This window comes from Spodoptera frugiperda, chromosome 21 (genome assembly GCF_023101765.2).
Source record: "Spodoptera frugiperda isolate SF20-4 chromosome 21, AGI-APGP_CSIRO_Sfru_2.0, whole genome shotgun sequence".
In the NCBI taxonomy this organism is placed as follows: Eukaryota; Metazoa; Arthropoda; class Insecta; order Lepidoptera; family Noctuidae; genus Spodoptera; species Spodoptera frugiperda.
In genome coordinates this window covers 7,149,758-7,174,555 of record NC_064232.1, presented here as the reverse complement: position 1 = coordinate 7,174,555, position 24,798 = coordinate 7,149,758, and the positions used below count along the sequence as shown (strand labels likewise).

Genomic DNA, 24,798 nt, shown 5'->3' with positions numbered 1-24,798 from the left:
CGGGCTTTCTGCCCAACTGTTGTTCGTTGGGATTTTCTATCCATGTTTATTCGCATGTAAACTTCATATGTGCTGTGTGTTTTTTTTTTTATGGAACTCGCCGGTAAACGAGCGGACGTATCACCTGATGGCAAGCAATCGCCGCCGCCCATGGACGCTTGAAACACCAGAGGCGTTATAAGTGCATTGCCGGCTTTTTGGGAGGTTAGGAATTTAAGGGTTGTTGTTCTGGGAATTGGAAAGATTGGGAAGGGGGGAATTGGGCCTCACTCACACAATAAAACATAACGCAAGCGTTGTTTAACGTCGGTTTAGATTATGACGTCATCCATTGATTTGCTCGTCGATCGGCTATGTGCGACTTCTGTCATCTGTCATTTGTCAGGTGTCATCGTGTGTCATGTGACCCCCACTTTTCACCAGTTACGTTATGAGTCCCAAGTAAAATGTGATGGCAATTAATTGTGAACCTTTTGTGTACCTACTTAAAATATCGTATCGTGTTTACAATGAGCACACACACGATACCGTCACGTACTTGAAGCTAACGTACACGGTACCTATTTATAATATTGTTTGATTTCATTATCTTTGCATTAAAACAAAATACACGCACTACTCAATCACTAGGTGAGCTGAATCATCGGTGGAGTTTATCTACTTACTATAGCTTCTGCCAGCGGCTTTGCCCGGTTTCTTGTGGGTAAATAAGTAGCCTATGTGTTATTTCAGATCATAATCTACTCCTGTTCCAAATTTCATCCCGATCTAGTTAGTCGTTTTGACGTGATTCAGTACGTATTATCGAATTAAAAGTAAAAAAAAAATCAATAAAAATAAATAATGAAAAGAATCAAGTATCATATTCAGTGTGAACAGCTCCATGTTCCTTGACTACAGAAGAGCTGTAATGTTGTAGGTTGTCTAGGAATGTTACGGACATGCGGCGCGGCTGTTATAATGCCGTATTTGTAAAGAGTGTTCAAATTAGCTCAAAGAGAATAATGCACATTTTGGCTTACCTACTGGGCCTATTTCGCTCATTTTTCGTATATTGTCAGCCAAGATGATAACAAATATGTGGTTTAAATGAAGTCATAAGAGGTTTCCCCATACGGTATTACTATCTAGTTATTCCTCTACTCCTATTGATTGTAGCGTGATGTTATATAGCCTAGAAAAATAATTATACAAATCGGTACAGTGGTTTAGACGTAAAGAAGCGACACATGCGTGACTTGCTTTCGTAATTATATATGTAGTTTTTCACCCACTGCTCGGCTCCTATTGGTGATAGCGTGATGTTTTACAGCCTATAGTCTTAATTCACTATCCAACACAAAGAATTCTTCAAATCGGACAGGTATTTCCAGAAATTAGCGCGTTCAAGCAAACAAAGATCAGGTGACCCTGCTCTGCTCGCCAAAGTCAAAATCATTTATTTCAAATAGACCAGGAAGGCACTTTTGAATGTCAAAGCAAATATAATAATATTAATAACGTCTGTCTATCGGTCAGTCCTCTAGTTGCTCTATTTGCTCGTTCCAAAGTGTAGATTCCTATGGAGAACAACGAGCAACGTCTGCCCCCGATTCCATAAAAATAATAAACAAACAAACAAATATTTCAGCATTATATTATTATATGAAGTATACTTAGATATACTCGTAGATATTCGTCATCTATCCGTCACGTCACCGTGTCGTATCGTATCGTATCGTACAATGGAAGCACACACAAAGTCCTCCATAACCGACCACTATTGACGCATGGCATTCAGTATCTATTTGTGATTTGTAAGCACGTGACTACCTCGCTGGTACAGTGGCTGCAATCGAGCAGTCTTGTGTTCGAATCGAGATGTCTTGATTTTAGGTTGGCAAGTTATGTGAAACATATCAGCAGCCTATAAGTGTGTACTGCTGATCAAAGGCCTCTTCTCACACGGAGAAGGTTTGAGCATGAATTACCACCGTCGCACAAAATTAACGGGTGTAAGGGAAACGCTTCCGAAAACAAAAACAGGCGATAGTGCTGGTGATTACTGATACGAAGGCACCAAAAAAAACGCGAAAAAAAAACCAATTTTTTACACTTTTTTTTCGGTTTTTTTTAGGTCACTAGCCTTTGATACATACAAAGAAATAGAATCGCAATAAAAAAACCATATTCAGTAATTATTTTTCAAAACGCAATGTAAATTAATTCAATCAGCTGTGAAGCCACGGGTCAACTAACTCGACCGCGCAATACTTTGTTGCACGTAGTAGGCACAGCGGTACAGACTATGTGTGCGTGGGCGAGCCCTACACTACTACATACGCAAACGTCAAGCGCCAAGCCGACGCGCCTAAAATAAAACAGAAGTGACAATAATGATTAAACATGCATTATGCCTACACTCCTAACATTTTGTTTTATTATTTTACGTAAGTTCGTTTTTTGTTTTTAAGTTTTTTTAACTTCACTATTCTGATTTATTATTTAATCATCATTCAATCATTTAATTATTATGTAATCATTAAATCATCTTTCTAAACGAACTACAAATCAAAACATTTTGCTTACCTTAAGTAACATACCAACATGCCGTATAAGTGACACTGAGATAGTTTTATCCCTAACGTCCAGTACCGTTAGGTAGCGATAGTAGGTATCAATTTAGTCCGTTTTGCTTCACTACTAAGAAGCCTTCACACGTTCATGCATTTAGTTTGATTCTTTATTAATTAACTTATTAAAGATAAAATAACTGAGAAACGTAATTAAAGACGAATAAAACAGTAGCAGACAAAGGAAGCAAGAGGAGTGTCTGCAATTTATTGATCTTTGAACAAGAAGATGGCGCCGACACCGCGCCGCCACCGGGTAGATCTTTTCGGGGAAGTTCGAGCAATGTTGCCACTTTTATTTGAATTTTTGTATTAAAATTTGCATTTGTTTCTTCTTTATTTCTTAAGTGTGCAAAAACTCTTATGAATCAAGTAACTATTAAGATAGTTTTTCTCAAGTTCATCAGTAGTAGGTCATGGGGTAAAAATCAAGACCTCGCAACAAGGTATTTTTTGTTTTTTTATTTCGTCTAAGTATTATTTACATAAAAATAAACTGGCAACACTGTTGGTACTTGTGCAACCGTGCAACAGTTTTTAAGTCAGTATTCCCTTGCGAATTACGTAGACGCGCCTAATTTTGTTCCGGTTACGTTTTTAGATTAAAATTACAGTTTTGTTGTTATTGTTAGTTAATTGTTAAGTTTCTTGTTAGTTATTGTTAAGTTTGTGTTCGTGTTGTTAAGTTTGTGTTCGTGTTGTTAAGTTTGTGTTCGTGTTGTTTATCAATGCCACAACAATGTACAGTGCTCGTGAATACGGCAACATGTTGATGGTGCCCCGCCGCACGTAGTGAGAAGTGTCCGTGAGCGTCTCTCGGTGATGTTGGAAGACCGGTGGATCGGCAGGCTAGGGCCACAAGCTTGGCCACCCCGTTCGCCCGATCTAACCCCCTTAGACTTTTTTTTGTGGGGGTACGTTAAGGAAAGAGTTGTCGACCGCGAGTGTTCTAGTGCGGATGAAATGCGGCAAAATAAGCATTCTAATGAAGACCCAACTTTGATGCCCCGTCTTCATGCGGAAACATATCGCCGAGCCCGCCTCTGCATCGAGATGAATGGGGCACAATTCGAGCCCCACCTTGTTCGATCGCAAAGGATTTAGCTAGGTAAGTGTTTTACAGTAAACAATACGCTTCAACCTATACCGACGTATTGGATGAATAGGCGCGTGTTTCACCGTACCGCCCGCCGCGCCGCTGGATCGTGCGGTACGGTAGGTATGAAAATTGCGCGCGCGTGCGATGTCGTTTACCTTAAATTCTGTACGCTGTACATTGCGGTTTTGAAAAATACTAAATCACTAATACATTAACCATTTGGTGAATGGTTATTGTTATTAAACTGTGTTCGTATAATAAAGCAAAAGTCTTTTGGCTTCGAGAGCGTTTTCCTTACACCCAGTATATTATTAGAAATTATAAATTCAAGTTTCCTCACGATGTTTTCCTTCACCGTTTGTCAGTGGTGTTTGAATAATCTTAGAAAGAACATATAACTCGGGAAAGTAAAATAAATAAATAAAAAAAGAAAGTCACACTGGTAGATTTCAAACCACACTTTTCGGAGCTGCCGACGACTGGTTAACCGTAGTTCCGGCTCAATACAGGAGTACTAACAAGGTGGTGTTTAGTGAGTAAGAGTCTGACACTCACTCTCGTCTCGCCCAAGGAGCAGTAATTAGACGATTTTGCCTCTCTCTAAAAACCCTAGGAGCTAATTCAAATGCCGGCGAACTTACGATGCCCTTAGTACGAGATTGTTTTACATTTAAAGTAATCGAAATGAGAGCGCGTCAGGCATCTGATTGGTTGGTTCATTTGCGCCGGCCAATCAGAATACGGCCACCGAATATACTCTCATTTCGTTTTCGTTCAAAATAAAGCAAACATGTACTAAGGATACTGATTACCGGAGCCGCGGACTGCACAGCGGGTTACCGGGGCTCCGGATGGCAACGCAGGAGCAGGAATGGCGTGGTTTTTAGTCAGTAAGAGGCTGACATTCCCTCTCGCCTCGCCCAAAGTGAGAGAAGTCATTTTCCCAAAAAAAAGGTTGGCTCAAATAAACCAAAGAATTTTTCCACTATATTAAAATATTAGATAGTAAATAAGATGTTTACAGATAAGCTATCATTGTCTCTGACTCATAATAAATATGATCAATAAGCGGATTGTACACTTTTATCAAGCATGATCGACCGTGAAATATTATGTATTGTTTTATCATTTCCCCCAATCATAACTAGGTGGGTTTTCCTTATAGATAAGTGCAGGTGACCTAATAATACCTTTTTTTTTCAGGGGCAAATCATCCAATGACTTCTCGAGCCTTGGGCGAGGCGGGAGGGAGTGTCAGACTCTTACTGACCAAAAACCACCCCGTTCCCACTCCTGCTTTTCAAGCCGGAGCCCCGGTAAACCCGCTAGGTAGTCCGCAGCTCCGGATCAGGCATCTGCCCTACTGGGCCCCATCTGTGGTACCTAGTAATACCTATTATTATTACTCAAGTGTGGGAGAGCCATGCTTTAACACGAATGGGTCGGCTTGACTGGAGTGATTGCACGGCCCAGCAGAAAACCGACGAAAATCCCCAATTTCCCATTTCGGAGAAAATCCAAGTGTGGAGCAACGTTATTTAAAACGAAAAAAGTTATAATAAGATTTCATAAGCACCCAACAATTTATAGATCACACTAAAAATTATTTTTTCGCACGGGAATCGAACACAGGACGAAATTCTGCACCTACTCGTTTTTTCTTGATAGTTTTTATTGTAGAACAAACCCACTTCACTCTACTAAACGCTGCAACTCCTGTGCACCAGGATGTACAGTAGATACAACCATGCAAACACCGGAACACTGAAGTCCAACGTCCCGGCAACATGAATGATTGTCTTGGATCCCGCAACGAAATAAATAAGAAGATATTATTAGAATAGAAAGAAATAAAGACGGATATGAATGGGGCCGTCGGTAGAGGGCGCCCTAGACGGACATATATCGACCAGATTGGTGATATATTAAAAAAGGGCCAAATTAAAAGTACCTTTAATCGACGAGCATGCATGAAAAGACTGATGACTGTTGATGACGCGAAAGAAGTGTGTAAGAAGCGTGGCAGTAGGCTAGTTTCCTACTAGTCAAATTCAATACTTTATTCGAAACGTCAAAAACGATATTTCCTATGAACTTTGTATGAAATACTCTATTATGACGTCATCCGATTTTTATGTCAAGTAGCAGATTTATTTTTAGAAATTTAGCTAGAAAAATTCGAAAATTAAGTAGTTCATCAGATTTATGAATGAGAGTGTGATTTATTATTGAATAAATTTATTGTATTGAAAAGTTGTAATAATTTATTTTTGACCGAGGATACTACATAATTGACGTTCCATTGTCTCTGCCTACCGCCGTGGTACACAGGCGTGAGGTTATGTATGTATGTATATCATTAGAAGAGAAGAAAATAAATCCTATTTCTCTTCCTAACTTCTGTCTAACTTCGTCGAAGGGGTAGGCAGAGGTGCACATTACGGCACGTAATACCGCTATACAATGTACACCCATTCTTCACCATTATTTTGTGTTAAGTCCCATGTAATAGGGGGTGAGCCTATTACCATATACCGGACACATTTCCAGACTCCTTGCTACTACTGAGAAATTTTCGAAAAGCTGAAAGAAGCCCAGCAATACTTTGCCCAACCCGGGAATCGAACCGGAGACCCCTTGTCCAGCAGTTGCACTTGCGACCACTCGACCAACGAGGCAGATAAACATGATGATACATAAACTGGAACGGTTTCAAGTACAAATAAATTGGTTCTGATTGAAAGTCAATCGTTCTGACATTAGCATGCATCCTAACTAATAACAAAAACGTTGGTATGTCACGCTGTATGACACTTGACAAGTGACAGATGACAGATGACAGAAGTCGCACATAGACGGTCGGCGAGCAAATCAACGGATGACGTCATAAATCCTACATCGCACATGTGAAGTTTACATGCGATTTTTTTTTTATTTTTTAAACGTTGCCCCACACTAGTATTTTCTCCTGTGTCGTGGGTGCGTTTACAAACATACAAGTTCATATACATATGACACCCAGACCCGAAACAACAATTTGTGGATCACACAAAGAGTTGCTCCGTGCGGGAATCGAACCCACTACCCGTTGCACGGCAGCCAGTTGCCCAGCCACCGCGCCAACCGTGCAGTCAATGAATTAACACGGATAGAAAATCCCAACGAACAACAGTTGGGCAGAAAGCCCGCCAGGCACGATCACCTCGCCTGGTCGGAGGATTCTCCTTTTCTTAGAGAACTTTACTCTCTGTTACTGTCTTTGAACGCTAGAGGAATTATTGAGTCACCTGTGACTCCTCTGGTGTTGCGGGTGTCCATGAGCGGCGCTGATCGCTTACCATCAGGTGAACCGTCTACTCGTTTACCACCTATTCCATAAAAAACACCTTGTGCTTATGTATCAAAGCGAGTAAAGCCGCGGTCTAAAACTAGTTCACAATAAAATTGATTGAATCGATCTACTGAGTTGATTGTTCGGAACTCAATCACTATTGTTTGTGATATAAATTATCGCAAGGTCATATTCTGGGGTAGGCAGAGTAAACCTAGAATCTATACTAATAATATTATAAAGCTGAAGAGTTTGTTTGTTTGGACGCGCTAATCTCCAGAACTACTGGTCCGATTTGAATAATTATTTTTGTGTTGAGTAGAGTATTTATCGAGGAAGGCTATAGGGTATAATAACATCATAACCAATAGGAGCCAAGCAGAGTGGGTGAAACCGCGCGGTAGTAGTTAGTTTTAACATAATCACGATACGTCACGTTTAAGGGGCTTTTCCACCAGAGATGTGCTATGGAGATATACTACGAAGATATAATAGCTTTTTTGTAGTGGGAGTAAACTCATCCAATGACTTCTGTCACCTTAGACGAGGGAATGTCAGACTCTTACTGACTAAAATCCAATCAAATCCTACTCCTGCTTTTCGAGCCGGAGTCCCGGTAAACCCACTAGGTAGTCCGCAGTTCCGGATCAGGCATCAGCCCTACTGGGCCCCATCTGTGGTGGTCTGATGGCTCTTTGACGCGCGCAGAACGCGACGCGTACGAAACAATCTGGTTCTGGTGTGACTGCGAGCTACCCTTGCTCGCCGTCCGCAGGCCCGCAGTTACGGCACCGAAAGATGTAATAGCTAAGCTGTGAAACTATGTGACCGTTTCCACTGATACTAAGCTATATAGCTGTGCGAGGAAGATGCGAAGGTCGAGTATGCGATGTATCGGGAATCAAGCCCAAAAAACCTTGTTCCGCACTGACAACTCACTCAACCAACTAAGCAGAGTATTTATAACATCAACAATGATAAAAAATATTAAAAACATGTCATTAAAAAAATACATATTCTATATTTTGAAGCTAGGTTTTTGACCCCAGTGCATAATGACCCCTTTACCCCAAATACGGGGTCACGACAGAACTAAAAAACAATTGAAAACGAAAGTGAAGAGAACTGTATACATGTTGTTACAAAAACAAAATATAACGTATACATGGTGTTTCTAAAATAAACAATCGCTTCTGAGAACGCGCTGGGCAATGCCAGGTGTTTGATGTCTAGTGTTGGGGTGAGTCGATAGATTTATTTATCGATAAAAGCTATTTGAGATGAATTTTTACTGCATGGTTGGCGTGTTGCGCTGGACAACCGCCTGTCACACAACGTGTAGCAGGTTCAATTCCTGCACGCAGACTTTTATCATGACTTCGTTTTCGTTTACATAGTCAAAATTATTTATTTTACATAGATCAGGAAGGCACTTTTGAACGTCAAAGCAAATAAAATAATATTAATAACGTCTGTCTGTCGGTCAGTCCTCTAGTTGCTCTATTTGCTCGTTCCAAAGTGTAGATTCCTATGGAGAAGAACTCCATAGGTTACTCTTTTTCAATCAGATTCACAATACAATTCTTGGTTACATTGTTTCGATTACTTCAACTATGTGAGAACAATGTAACACTTATATTCTGTCAAGGAGATAGAAAAAAAACTGTGCGCTTCTCACTATTTATTTTTTATTTTTTATGGAACACGAAAACGTAAACGAATAGACGTATCACCTGATAGTAAGCAATCGCCACCGACCATGAACACTTGAAACACCAGAGCCGTTACAAGTGTGTTGCCGGCCTTTTGGTGTTAGGAATTAAAAGGGTTGTTGGGGAATCAGGGATTGGAAATATTTAGAAAGGATGAAATTGGGCCTCCGTTAATCTCTACACCTTTTTACTTATAATATCATTGGGCAGGGCCGATTTTTGTGTCACAGTGCACAATCACATTATGGCATCTGATCTCCTCTTTGTACTTACTTCATGAATTTTACCGACAGTACTTCATATTTTTTTATTGTTCGACTCTCAAACGCCTTTTTGGTCTTTAATAATTTAAATTAACTAAAAATCAGGGTACGTACGTAAATTAATGGAGAAAGATAGGCTACGGGACGTCGTTACGTCTGCGAGCGCTACTCACGATGAAGAGTCCCTCTGTGACTCGAAACTAGTAGAGCTTTCCCCATTAATTTACTATATCTAGTATATCACACGATCATTAATATTTTAATTTGACTAGACCACATATTTAACTTTGACCTAGTTTAAGTCAAATCTTAGTCCAACATTTTCGAAATCAACCTTAGGAACACATACTACTTCTTAAGTTGCGCTTGCAATTCTATCCATAATAAAAAGACAACCGTCACGTCAACAAGGAAAATCTATCGACATCCAATCCCCATCACTATTCCCGTCCGTAATTTTATATTTCCCGAATTCGTTTCAGTTTGCGCCGCGGGATAGGCAGAAGTATTAGAGGCGGCGGCAGCACCGGTCGCGCCGCCTATTTATACTCTACGCCATTCGCGAACTAAAGTTATAAATAGTTGTCTATTTTCATTGCAGTTCTTGTGTTTTGTGTGTGGAATATGATTTTGAATTGGTAAGTAAGTATTTTGTTTTATTTTTCATAATTATTTTAAACATATTATCATCCCCTGTGACAGATTTAAATTATAAACCCTCTCTCCAACTGAAATCTCTCCTGTGTTAGATTTAAATGGCATATTTTAGAGTTTTTCTTTTCTGTTGTTATGTGAAAATTATATTTATTGGAAATGTTTTATATATGTCAAAATTTGGTCTTAATATTAATCTATATGTATGCGGAATTTTATCGAAATTGATTGAGCTGTTTTCGCTAAAACGACACATAAATGTGATCAGAACTAAACTATATATTTTAGAAAAGTGTTTTTTCTTTTCTGTTATCATGTGAAAATTATACTTATTGGAAATGTTTAACTTATGTCAAAATTTGGTGTGGATATCAATCTATATCTATACGAAGTTTCATCAAAATCTATCTAGCAGTTTTCGCTATAATAACACACAAACTTTCTTTCAAAATAAGTGCTTAAGTATTCTTCTTTATGGCTTACTCGCGAAAAATAAAACAGCAATATTAGTGTTGGAAAAGGAAATTCTATTTTATTGTGTACGTAATAAAGTTTAAGTTTATTTATAACGGGAATTATCTCTCTGAAATCTTGCACACGATCCCACTCCAACGCGATACAAGACGCTGATGTTTTTACGATAACTACTGAGCATCTGCAGTTTTTGTTTTATCTTACTAAAGCTTTATAATACTAGCGACGCGCCCCAGCTTCGCATGGGTGCAATTGTGATATATTATGCATGTATTATACATATAAACATTCCTCTTGAATCACTCTATCTATTAAAAAAACCGCAACAAAATCCGTTGCGTGGTTTTAAAGATTTAAGCGTACAAAGGGACATAGGGACAGAGAAAGCGACTTTGTTTTATATTATGTAGTGATTAATAACTACTGAGGAATTAATAACGTTTAAATATCTCCTTTAAAACTTTGACTGCCAACAAAAATCTGTTGAAGGCAAATCCTTCACTAGTACCGGTCACTTAAGCCCCCCATGGCGTTTAATGTGTTAATTGTTAAATCTTAAAAAAAATTACATAGTAATCTCTGAAAATCAAGCTTTGTAATAGTGAAAATATTGTTCCATCGGTCCAGTAGTTTCGGAGCATATTCAATACAAACAAACGAAAGTTTTCTTCTTTTAGTATTTGTACAGAATAAGATGGTATTTTACATAATGATATGAAATATTAAATGAAATAAAACTAAGAATTTGTACATTTGTGCAGAAAATTTAAATAAATACGTGCATGTGTAAGTTTTCAATTATTATGTTATCGTTTTTGCGTTGAGTAGATGGCGTTGTTGTAGAATTAGGTCCTGTCAGCAGGGTTTTAGTGATTGTGAATTGTTTAGTATGTTGACATTATAAGAACTATGTGTATATGTATGACCTTATTGCCTGTTCCTTTGATAATTTCAAACTTGTCAATTTTTGAAAATCTCTAATCAAAACGAATGTCGTCCGATTCTTATTGTTGGAAAACAATCCTATTCTTTATCAATCTACGATGTTCTTACAGTATATTGGTTTTATTAAAAAGCTAATATATTAATAATGCCTCATTGATCTAGACGGAAAAATACTTTCGCTTTCATATTATGGAATTGAAATGATTGATTGAAATGAAATGATTTAATTTTTCTGTAAATAGGCTACAAAAGAGCACTTTTACACGTCAAAAATTATAAAAAGAAATCTAGATGAGGTCGGCATTTCCTAACGGACTACTCTGAGAAGAAATGCCGAAACAAACTCAGAGGTCATAACTGAACCACCTAATCATCATCATCAGCCGGAAGACGTCCACTGCTGAACAAAGGCCTCCCCCTTAGTCCTCCACGTAGAACGACAAGCTGCCACCTGCATCCACTGGCGCCGCACATGACCTATGTACTGATTTCTCAAAGACAGTGAATAAAACCAAGAATTTAAACCTAGTTATAGTTTTAAAATACAGTTTGGCACATAGTAATCATAAAATACAATCATTCATCACGAGTAATCCGGTCACAGACAGACAGACAACTGTTTTGGCAAACTATTATGATGTTTTTAAAGGACTGACCGCCCGCTGTATTCAAGCATTTAATGGTTACTTAACCCAGTCTTTAGCAATTGTTTTCGGAATAAAATCGTTGCTAAGGAATTAGTTTAAGTAAGTAATAATTGAAAGTCTCTGAATTCAGCAGCTTCGGTGCTTTTCCACCAGAGATGTGCTATGCCACGTTGCTGTGGATGCGTTTGGCTTCCACCAATCATATTTATTGGTACACATAGCTTAGCACTGGTGAAAACGGACTCAACTAAGCTATGTTTTTATATGGAAACATGCGTGTTATGGATCGCTGGCTCGAGTATGCGATTCATTGCGATTTAACGCATACTCGAGCAGCTATATAGCTATAATATAATCAGTGGAAACGATCACATAGTTTCACAGCTTAGCTATTACATCTTCATAGCACCCGTATCATTGTGTATCATTTATCTGGTGTAAAGCAACAGGCATGCCTCTTATATAAAATACTCAAAACTAGAGTTAATAGTGTATTAAGTTAGGTTTTTATCATGGCAGTAAAGATGCATTGCCGAGGAACATAGCAGGAATGTGCAACATTTCAGAAAATAACATCAAAGTAAGAGATGCACATTCTATTCTATTCCGAATCAACAAAACAACTATTAATATACTACAAACTACATCCAAATGCTCAATTTAGATAAGTACATACTCTCAGCACTTCATAAATTATAATGTTTTGATACCATTATTATTAGAAATCACAGACTACCTCACTGCATTTAGTGCATCGGACAATCTACACTACATGAGCTGCTGTTTACATGTGAACATTAGCTCATGACGATACCTAAGTACGTGTGTCGCCTGGACAGTCCACGCTACATCCTTGTTGACTGGACATCTACACTACATGAGCTGCTGTTTACATGTGAACATTAGCTCATGACGATACCTAAGTACGTGTGTCGCCTGGACAGTCCACGCTACATCCTTGTTGACTGGACATCTACACTATATGAGCTGCTGTTTACATGTGAACATTAGCTCATGACGATACCTAAGTACGTGTGTCGCCTGGACAGTCCACGCTACATCCTTGTTGACTGGACATCTACACTACATGAGCTGCTGTTTACATGTGAACATTAGCTCATGACGATACCTAAGTACGTGTGTCGCCTGGACAGTCTACGCTACATCCTTGTTGACTGGACATCTACACTACATGAGCTGCTGTTTACATGTGAACATTAGCTCATGGCGATACCTAAGTACGTGTGTCGCCTGGACAGTCAACGCTACATCCTTGTTGACTGGACATCTACACTACATGAGCTGCTGTTTACATGTGAACATTAGCTCATGACGATACCTAAGTACGTGTGTCGCCTGGACAGTCCACGCTACATCCTTGTTGACTGGACATCTACACTACATGAGCTGCTGTTTACATGTGAACATTAGCTCATGGCGATACCTAAGTACGTGTGTCGCCTGGACAGTCAACGCTACATCCTTGTTGACTGGACATCTACACTACATGAGCTGCTGTTTACATGTGAACATTAGCTCATGACGATACCTAAGTACGTGTGTCGCCTGGACAGTCCACGCTACATCCTTGTTGACTGGACATCTACACTACATGAGCTGCTGTTTACATGTGATAATTTTCTATACATATATTTTGATTTATGTGTTCGTTTACCTCGACGCTCAGGCGATACTTACGTAACTGGCGATACTATAATACTGTTTATATATATGCTATGTTTTACTGTAAACAAAGATTATCGAGGTAACTAGCTGTTACTAAGATACTATTTATGTTCTACAAATTGATTAACTGCTTCATTGACCTTGCGGTTTGCGGTTGTTGAAGTACGAAGTTCGATTTTGTATTTAGGCAAAACAGTTAATTTGGATGGTGTTGATATTAAAATGTTTAGTGATATGGGGCTTGAGATTTTGTCAGTTATTGCTCAGGAGTAAACACGGTCCCCTCTACCAAGCTAGAGGACACTCTACACTACATTTGCGTCGGAGCTGCGGACTACCTAGCGGTTTACCGGGGCTCCGGCTCGAAAAGCAGGAGTAGGAACGGGGTGGGGCAATGTTTTTAAAAAAATAGTATATACCCACCAAATTTTTATAATAGTTTGACGGCAGAAGTCTGTACAGTCCACTTATGCTGATAACTTTACGTCTCGGTCACCTGGATCATCGCTCACCTCATTCCGCAATGCAATTGATGTGACTTACCACTTACATTTTATAAATTCGTAATGTATTTAAAGCTAGCTACATTTCTCTCTTAATTAGGAGCTTTTCTCGATTAATTTACGTGAGTAAACCGTGATTTAGTATGTCTCACGAATCACGATAGTTATTACAAAAATACCTTTTACCCGTTGTAAAAACATCTACTGAAAAAAATATTTATCTATTCTTCTGTATAGGAAAAGGGTTGACTATCCTATAAAACGTCCATATCTCAAGTAATAGCTACGAATACTGAAACACTGAAAATGTCACTGTAGAGGTCCGCCGTAGTACACCGTAGCACTTCGTAGTAATCTCGTAGCCCGTAGCAAGTGTTGCTACAAAAATCGAAATGACCAAGTGTGGGAGAGCCATGCTTCGGCACTGCTGGGCCGGCTCGACCGGAGTGATACCACGGCCGAGCAGAAAACCGACGTGAAGCAACGCTTGCGTTGTGTGAGTGAGGTTACCGGAGGCCCAATTAACCCCATTCCCAATTGAATTGCCCAACAATCCTTAAATTCCTAACCATCCAAAAAGCCGGCAAAGCACTTGCAACGCCTCTGGTGTTTCAAGTGTCCATGTACAGCGGCGATTGCTTACCATCCGGTGATCCGTCAGCTCGTTTACCGGCTTATACCATAAAAAAATGTCCCAAATAATTTGACTCATTTGGAGTACAATGACCAACGACCTACATTAGGTTCAAGCATTGTTCTAAACGTGGGGGTAAGCAGGTATATGACGTATTTGTTTTGCCTTTCTTTGTCAGTAATTGACGTGACAAATAGTATATCTCAATTGACGTATGTGTGAAGTGATTGGTGAATGTTGATGAAGCGAAAGATGTATGTCAGAATCGTGTTTTTGGTGTCTCTGCCTACCCCAATATGGAGATAGGTGTGACGATATGATGTATGTTTATATGTAAGAGCACTGCGTTTAAGACTTTGGCTGCCAACAAAAAAATGTTGAAGGTAAATTCTAAGTCCAGTAGTAGCGCCAGTCACTTTTGCTCCTTACGGCGTTTTATGTGTTCGAAAACCCACTTCAAAATGTAAAAACAAAATCATTAACTAAAAAGTAATAAATATCTACATATTTTATTGTTAGTATTGATAGGTTACCCACTTACTGATATACAATATTAGAAGCCAGTACCACAAGTTCTAAACTAAATTATCTTAATAGATATCTTATATGTAAGATTTAGATTTCAGCCATGATCGTCCCACTGCAGGGCAAAGGCCTCCCTACCCTCCTTCCACTCCTCTCTGTTTAAACCATTTTGCAGCCAATCCTTGCCATATATGTCTCGTCATCTTCTTGTGTACTATGTAACATGTAAGCTGTTTACAATGTTGTGAACATTAAGTTAGATTATTTTGATATGAACTTATTATTGTTGTTGGTGGTGGCTGGGCAAGCGGCTGCCGCACAACGTATAGCGGGTCGATTCCCACACGGAGCAACTCTTTGTGTGATCCACAAATTGTTGTTTCGGGTCTGGGTGTCATGTGTATGTGAACTTGTATTTTTGTAAACGCACCCACGACACAGGAGACAATCCTAATGTGGGGGCAACATTTAAAATAAATGTTAGAGTGCTTTCTAACGCTTTTTAATGGCAAAAATAATAGTATTTCTTATGTGAATCATTTCATCAAAGATTCTATTAGTACTGTGGGAGTAAAGGTGATCAACCTGTTGTGTTGGTATTAGGATATTTGGAAACAAACACATAAGTCATTCACATGCATTGGTGCCAACGTTCCGACAAAAATGCATGTACAACTGTGTTAACCTATAAACAAAAGAACATCACTTTGACTGAATATTAGTTTTACATTGTTCTCACATAGTTGAAGTAATCGAAACAATGTAACCAAGTATTGTATTGTGAATCTGATTGAAAAAGAGTAACCTATGGAGTTTCTTGCTCGTTCTTCTCCATAGGAATCTACACTTTGGAACGAGCAAATAGAGTAATTAGATTACTGACCGACAGACAGACGTTATTAATATTATTATATTTGCTTTGACGTTCAAAAGTGCCTTCCTATTTGAAATAAATAATTTTGACTTTGACTTTACTTTTAAGTAGGTTTTTGTGGTTGTCAGTGCAAGCGATATGATGTTATTTTAGTGATAGATTCGTGGGATTACTAAAGAATTTTTCTTTCTAAAAGTATCACATCATCAACAGCCTATAAGTGGCCACTGCTGACCAAAGGCCTCTTCTCAAACGGAGAAGGTTTGAGCATTAATCACCACGCTTGCTCAATGCGGGTTGACGATTTCAAGTGTGGGAGAGCCATGCTTCGGCACGAATGGGCCGGCTCGACCGGAGTGATACCACGGCCTCACAGAAAACCGACGTGAAACAACGCTTGCGTTGTGTTTCGTTGTGTGCGTGAGGTTACCGGAGGCCCAATTCCCCCCTTCCCAATCTTCCCCATCCCCGATTCCCGAACAACAACCCTTAAATTCCTAACTCCCAAAAAGCCGGTAACGCACTTGTAACGCCTCTGGTGTTTCACTGGTGTCCATGGGCGGCGGCGATTGCTTACCATCAGGTAATACGTCTGCCCGATTACCGGCTTGTTTCATAAAAAAAAAAAACTTATAATCAGAAATTGTAAGGTTTCCTCACGATGATTTTACCGTTTGTCAGTGGTGTCTAAATAATCTTAGAAAGTACATATAACTTGGAAAAAGTCACATTGGTACTTGCCGTTGGTAGGACGGAAACGGGTGTCTTAAACCTCTGGACCACACGCATTTGCGACCACTCGACCAACGAGGCAGTAACAACCATAATCTTACATAATATAACAAAATAAATGACAAAGATACGTTTAGAAGTGAAAATATATAAAAAAACAACTGTAGAAGTATTTGCCAAGAGTAAATTTGACAAGAAGCATGGAGTACAATTTTAAAATAGATTTAGAGAATGTCCCGCGGATTTAGAATGTAAAATCTTTGTGATTTAGAAGACACGTGTAGTTTCTTGTTGTTTTATTTTTTATGGTATAAGCCGGTAAACGAGCGAACGTATCACCTGATGGTAAGCAATCGCCGCCGCTCATGGACACTTGTAACACCAGAGGCGTTATAAGTGCGTTGCCGGCCTTTTGGGGGTTAGGAATTTAAGGGTTGTTGGGGAATCGGGGATTGGGAAAATTGAAAAGGGAGGAATTGGGTCTCCGGTAACCTCACTCACACAACGCAAGCGTTGTTTCACGTCGGTTTTCTGCTCGGCCGTAGTATCACTCCGGTCGAGCCGGCCCAGCAGTGCCGAAGCATGGCTCTCTCACACTTATAATCTGTTTATATGTTGCTGTATGATGCTGCATTACAAGGTAATATGTATTTATGTATGTTATGTGGATTCTATCTAATTACTTCCGTATGTTTCGTGTAACTGTGCCAATGGGGAGATATTTATACACTTTTTTGTTTACTTTATTACTGCGTGAGTCAATGGCAAGAGTTCTTGGGATTTGATCATTCGTTAGTTCCTTTTGTCTGGTAAAGCACAAAATATAGTTTTACGTAGTGATTTTGACGATGCGATTAATAAATCTCTTGATTGATTGACTTTGATTATGATGGGCAGTCTATCTTTTATTTTTTTTATTTTTAACGTAAATTTGAGTGCGTTTGACCTCAAATCTTGCCTGATGGGAAGTAACGATGAGATCTACACAATAATGTCTTGAAAGAAAGAAAAGGAATTCTATTCCTTAGTGGTCTAACTGGATTTGCCTACTACGCAGGAGATATTATAGTGCACACAGCACAAGTGTGTGCGCAAACACAGGCGCAATCTCTGTTCTCTGAATCGGAGCTGCGGACTACCTAGCTGGTTTACCGGGGCTCCGGCTCGGAAAGCAGGAGTAGGAACGGGGTGGTTTTTTGTCAGTAAGTGTCTGCAACTCCCTCTCTCTTCGCCATAGACGAGAAAAGAAATTGGATGATTTTCGCCCTTAAAAAAAACTCTCTGTTCTCTCACTCTCTGAACCCAATAAGTTGGAGGCCGATTTGTAATCACTACCTTTCCTAAATTTCCCGTGGGTGATAGTGGACCCGACTAAGAGACAGAGACAAGGCAGCAGCATTCTCTGATAAACCTTAATCTTCCTGCCTGCCGAGATAACTATAGCAAACCGTTCAGCAGTGACTTGACAATGCTTTGGAGACGAGTTTATTTACTGTTTAAAACTATCACGAGTTAGAAATCACTGTTTAAAAGCATCAAGTTTATCAGAAAACGAAAGAAAGAGGGAATGTTAAGTAGGTCCAGTTGATAGAGACATTTGACGATGTGAATCATTTCACACTGACAAGTTCAGCATGTTCAAGATAGGGCTTTGCGCTGGTATTCTACGCAAAATATTTAGGAATGTCTAAAATAAAATATCTTTTGATTAATAAAATTGTTGATTGTATTTATACACGTTATCGACGTACTCAGTGTCATGCGGACTGCCTTAACGGGATTAACGGCAGGCTCTGGCTCGAAAAGGACAGACTAGGGACTGGGTGGTTTTTAGTCAGTAAGAGTCTGATACACAAACTCCTTTTTGTTACATAGTCATTCGTCACACAATCTGTACACCTTTTGTTACTGCCCCTCTTCCTTTCAATCCACGTTTAAATTCAACACTAGCTTTCGACTTTGTAAATTACGACTTGTAGGAAAAAAGAGGTTCTTGTTAGATGTTTGTAGCATGATTATCTAGCGTTTGCCTGAACCGATTTAGCAATTGGTGTTCAGCATAGTATTTTAATTTTGAAGTTCTGAAAAATGAAGGTAGTTTCCCTTTAAAAAACGAAAGGTATGATTTGATGGAATAATAGGAGAATAACGAAAGCCCATGGACACCTGCAACACTAAAGGAATTACAAATGCGTTGCCGGCATTTAAATAAGGAATACGCTCCATTCTTGACGGTTAGTCACACAATGTTCAATCAGTTTTCTCATCCAATAACATCCATGAAAAAGTAGACAATAATTGTCAAAAAAACGTACATATATTATCTCAAGTAGTAAAAGATTTTGTTTAGAGATAAAAAACTTCAAAAGGTTGGTTTGGAAGGGCAGGGAAAGACGCGGCTGCTTATAATTAATAGCAAAACGGCTGTTGGCAGTTTTGGCATAAACACACACAGCGATGGATCCGACTCGCTTGCTAGATAACGAGAGAGCGATTCGCGTGAATCTTTTATAGGTACTACGTTTTTATGTATGTATGGACTATAATAACAGTTATATTTATGGGAAAAAACGTCTGCTTTCTTTAGAGGTTAGGTAGACATGTGTGAATAGGCCAATTGGTAGCATTTTTTTTTTGACAAAATATAGTTTTTTTTTCAAAAGTGATGCTAATAGATATAGTACGCTTAAAAAATATTGTATTTTAGTAGGGAAGACTAAAAAAATAGAAAGAATAATAAATAGAGGTATTTTTACACGTGTTATATGTATTTTTTGCAATTCATATAAAATATTTTGACTAAGCAAAGAGCGTACGGAAATATAGTATTTTTGCATGATATAATCATATTTCATCAACAGATATAGTATGGAGCCCCGAAATACAGTACAATACTGTATAACATAGTAAGGTTGGCAACCCTATGTGTGAGCGAAGTCCAAAGTCGTGATAGTAGTAATTTTGAGTCGTTTTTTCGTTATTAAAAAGCTATAAAATTTGCTTTAAAATGTACATTTAGATTTCTCACTGCCTCGTTGGTCGAGTGGTCGCAAGTGCAATTGCCGGGGAAGGAGTCTCAAAAAGCAAAGTATTACTGGGTTTTATTCTGTTTTCCGTTGTTCATCCCTTAAATTCCTATCCCCCAAAAGGCCGACAACGCACTTGTAACGCCTCTGGTGTTTCAAGTGTCCATGGACGGCGGCGATTGCTTACCATCAGGTGATACGTCTGCTCGTTTACCGGTCTATTCCATAAAAAAGGAGGTGTTTGGGGATTACTGGAATGATTTTATGACTGCCTCGTTGGTGGAGTGGTCGCAAGTGCGACTGCCGGACAAGGGGTCTCGGGTTCAATTCCCGGGTCGGGAAATGTATTACTGGGTTTTCTTCGGAAAATTTCTTAGTAGTAGCACGGAGTCTAGAATTGTCCCAGTATATGGCAATAGACTAACACCCTATTACATAGAACTTATTACACAAATGATGAAAAGTAGGTGTACATTGTATAGCGGCAGTAAATACCGTAATGTGTACCTTCCCCTATCTCTTCGGGGATAAAAGGCGTCCCGTTGCATCTTAAGAAGACATACTATATGTATATATGTACACGTTGAAAGATACACATGTTTGTATATTTAAATGGTATATTTACAAACACTAAGCATATAATTTATCAAAACAAACTACGTGCTATGTATTCCAGCCAAGTGTTCTATCATTCCAACACGTGATTTTGTGTCGTCAGCAGAAGTGTGAAGATGTCTTTCCCTAGTAGAAATCTTGTTCTAGAGCCCTTAATTTTGGGCTCGCTGTCATTGCAGCGGTAAACCCTCTTTGAGGAGTGGCTTGAGACGCCATGGCCTCCTCACTTACCGCCTGACGCGGCTGCTTACGTCATCACTGCGAGGACCACCCGGAGGATACGGTGGAGCATATGGTGGTGGTGTGCACTGCATGGGCTGAGCACCGCCGTGTCCTCAAGGAAGTGATCGGCGACGGCGACCTCTCGCGTCCGGCATTGGTTCAGACCATGGTGCGAATCGGACGCCGTCTTCTCCTTCTGCAAAGCAGTCATGCTAGCTAAGGAGGAGGCGGGGCGCGTGAGGGAACGAACCTCCTTACGCCCCAGCCGTCACGAGAGACACTCCGGGCGTCGGGGATCGCGGAATCCTAGTATAGGGCACTTAATTAATTTTATTGTGTAAAAAATACAAAACGCATATTGCAATTTGAAATCTAACAAGCTAGATCAATTTTAGACGCAACTCTGGAAGAATGACGATGCAAGTTCACATTGATATTATATGCGTCATACATATATATACATATATTACACGTACGTGTATATGTACTACAGTCTGCCGTAGTATATAATTTATGGTTCTTGCGTGTTATTTTGGCAGGACAGTAAATGTCGACTCAATATTATTTGGTCTTAGCAACTCATGTTTAAATAGTCTACATTTATATAAAGTATATACAGTATGGAGATCACTCATATGACTTAAATGAAACTACAAGTAGTACTTGTCCACAGAAGCATAATACAACTAAATATTTTCATTGGCACACATAGCTTAGCACTGTTGGAAACGGACTCAGTTAAGCTGCTTTTTATATGGAAAGATGCGTGCTATGGATGACTTCCCTACAAGTGACACATCGCATACTCGAGCTGCGCATCTTCCTCGTACAGTTACTTTGTGGTGGCACATCTTCATAGGACATCTTACTCGCACAGTTACATAGCTCAGTATCGGTGGAAACGGTCACATAGTTTCACAGCTTAGCTATTACATCTTCTTGGCATAGCTCATAGCACATCTCTGGCTGCTTTCAACAAGAACCATATAATTTCCTTATTTTCCCCTAAAGGTCTTTGACTTTAGTGACACAAATACGAACGGCAGCGTCCACGAAATATTGGTCGGAATAATTTCGGCTCGAAATGTGACAATGCTCGTATGAGCGGAGCATTAAACTAAATATAAACTGAACAAAATACGTCGGGAGCTATGTACTGCAGCGGAAAGATTTTAAATGTTTCTTGTATTGCATTTAAAAACAGACGTATTTCATTGTGTGAGTGAGGTTCCCAATCCCCGATTCCCCAACAACCCTTAAATTCCTAACCCCCAAAAGGCCGACAAGCACTTGTAACGCCTCTGCCTCTGGCGTTTCGAGTGTCCATGGGCGGCGGCGATTACTTACCATCAGACAAAATCCAAGAGGAGGTCCATAAACCGGCAGTGGACTGTCTTACTGTTGATAATTATGCTGGTCTTACTAATATTATAATGCGAAAGTTTGTGTGTCATTTTTGAGGGTCAAGTATTTCCGAATTGGGCGTTAGGAGAAAAGTGTTATGCCTCCAGTAACCTCACTCACATGACGAAACATAAAACTCCGGTTGTTTTATACCGGTTTTCTGTAAAGCCGTAGTATCACTCCGGCCGGCCAATTCGTGCCGAAGCATGGCTCTACCTAAAACCTTCCACAATCAGGTAATAAAAACTATTTTGGACTGAAAATATTTTCAGCGCTACATTCCAAAGTTCTCGATTTAAAATATATGTGTATATGTACTGCAACGTACGTCAATGGATGCATGTCGCTATGTGCATATAATGCCACGAGTATCATTAATAATTAAAATATAATTACTATATTACTTTAGAGCTCTTCAACGTCGTGATTTACGACACAGCAACGTCCCATGTCGCCTAGTAAAAATTCTGGTACTTCTTGACTGGACATCTACACAGTGGCGTAGCGTAGTGGGGGCGGCACGGGCGGCCCGCCCCGGGCGGCACTTTTTAGGGGGCGGCAAAATTTAAACAATAAATTATTTTTTTTATAAATATTTCAACCATTTTATATTTTTTTCGCAACTAGAGATCGGAGAAAGTAGTGATAGTGGGGATGGAACCTTAAACGAGTGGTCCTGCCCCGAGAACTTCTAGACAGAGTCGAGCCTTGGTTCCTAAAAAAGGCGATCGAACAAATCCGATAGCCATAACTTCCCTCTTCTCGAAAATAATGGAGTCCATTATCAACTGCCAGCTCTTGCGGTACCTAGAGGATCACCAGCTACTCAGTGACCAACAATACGGTTTTCGTAAAGGTCGGTGGGCTGGGGATCTTCTGGTTTACCTGACACACCGTTGGGCACAGGCGATCGAATCTAAGGGGGAAGCGTTGGCAGTGAGCTTGGACGTGGCGAAAGCCTTTGCCTGGGTTTGGCATAAAGCGCTTCTTTCGAAGCTTTCTTACTATGGGCTTCCAGAGAAATTGTGCGAATGGGTCTACTGCTTCCTTGCAGACAGAAGCATTTAGGTCGTTGTCGACGGGGACTACTCCGACTCCGACTCTCTGTCTGTAAACGCTATCACCTACCCTGTTCCTTATCCATATCAATTATATGTTGCAAATTTGCGGCATTCATTGTAATGCGGATGACAGTACAGGTGATGCCTATTATACCGGCCGCACTAACATTTCTTGAGAAAAAGTCAACGAGAACCGAAACAGACTTGTGTCTGAAATCGAGACTTCTTTGCGGAGAATCTCAGATTGGGGTGAACTTAATTTGTTCCAGTTTAACCCTACTAAGACTGCGAGTTTACCGTTAAGACTGCCGTTAAACTGCCGTTGGTTGTCTCACGTCAGTTTCAAAGTACCCCTGACTGCCTCAGTCGGTATTGGAAATCTTCCTAAGACTTTTCCCGCCTTTGGCGAGGCGAGAGGGAGTGTCAGACTCTTACCTACTGACTAAAAACCACCCCGTTTCTACTCCTGCTTTTCGAGCCGGATATTTGGGATACTTGGCATCAACATTTAGAGCGACGTCCAGTTCCGTGGCCATCTAGCGGATAAGGTTAAATTAGCCTCGAAAAAGCTTGGTGTGCTCAACAGATCGAGACAGTATTTTACTCCAGCCCATCGCCTGCTTCTATATAAGATGCAGGTTCTGCCCCGACATGGAATACTACTCATCTGTGGGCGGGGGCACCCAAGTACCAGGTTCATCCTCTGGACCACGTTCAGCGGCGTGCGAATCGGATTGTTGAGTGTCAGGAAATTTAAAACCGACTTAACACTTTGGCAATGCGTAGATATGTAGCTTCGTTGTGCATTTTCTATCACCTATACCACGGGGAGTGCTCTGATTTATGACTGTTCTTGCCGAAAAGGTCTCTATTATGAATCCGTATCCGACTCCAGGAAGAGACTACGGGGCCAATCCAGTTGCGGAAGGGCGTGAGACAGGGAGACGTGATATCTCCGAAACTGTTCACGAACGCACTGGAGGACGTTTTTAACCTCTTGAACTGGAGCGGACGCGGCATCAACATTAATGGCGAATACATCACTCATCTCCGTTTCGCCGATGAGATAGTCGTAATGGCAGAGTCGCTGGAAGAGCTGAACACCATGCTCAGCGACCTCAATACCGTTTCCCAACAGGTGGGCCTTAAAAGGAACATGGACAAGACAAAAACCATGTCAAATGTCCATGATGCACCTGTACCGGTTATCGTTGGGAACGATATACTCGAAGTTGTAGACCACTACACATACCTGGGTCAGATCATCCAGCTAGGTAGGTCCAACTTCGAGAAAGAGGTCGCCCGAAGAATCCAACTCGCATGGGCAGCGTTTGGGAAGTTACATGAAGTCTTCTCATCAAAAATCCCGCAGTGTCTGAAGACCAGGATGTACAACCAGTGTGTGTTGCCAGTGATGACGTACGGTACTGAGACATGGTCCCTAAATGCTGGCCTTTTAGAAAGGCTCAGAGTCGCCCAGCGCGCGATGGAGAGAGCTATGCTCGGAGTATCTTTGCGCGACAAAATCCGAAACATGGAAATTCGCCAAAGAACAAGAGTTTCAGACATAGCTCTCAAAATATGCAGGCTGAAGTGGCAATGGGCAGGCCACGTCGTTCAGAGGACTGATGGCCGCTGGGCCAGGAAGGTGACTGAGTGGCGACCGCGGACCGGAAGACGCAGCGTGGGCAGACCTCCCACTAGGTGGACCGACGACATCGTCAGAGTGGCGGGGAGCCAGTGAATGCAGGTGGCGGCTTGTCGTTCTACGTGGAGGAC

At 40.3% G+C, this 24,798-nt stretch overlaps 1 protein-coding gene and 1 long non-coding RNA gene across 2 annotated transcripts in view; one reads left to right on the top strand and one right to left on the bottom strand.

Annotated features, from left to right (window-relative positions):
- Positions 1–9,489: 9,489 nt before the first annotated feature.
- LOC118280228 (tau-tubulin kinase homolog Asator) overlaps positions 9,490–24,798 on the top strand; it is a 106,571-nt gene continuing 91,262 nt past the window's right edge. The window contains 1 exon segment of the mRNA XM_050701982.1: positions 9,490–9,655. The gene's annotated coding sequence lies outside the window, so the exon portion shown is untranslated.
- The window catches only part of LOC126911993 (uncharacterized), a 30,107-nt gene continuing 17,572 nt past the window's right edge, over positions 12,264–24,798 (bottom strand). The window contains exon 6 of the long non-coding RNA XR_007706581.1: positions 12,264–13,286. This is a non-coding gene — a long non-coding RNA (uncharacterized LOC126911993). The remainder of the gene's footprint in view (positions 13,287–24,798) is intronic.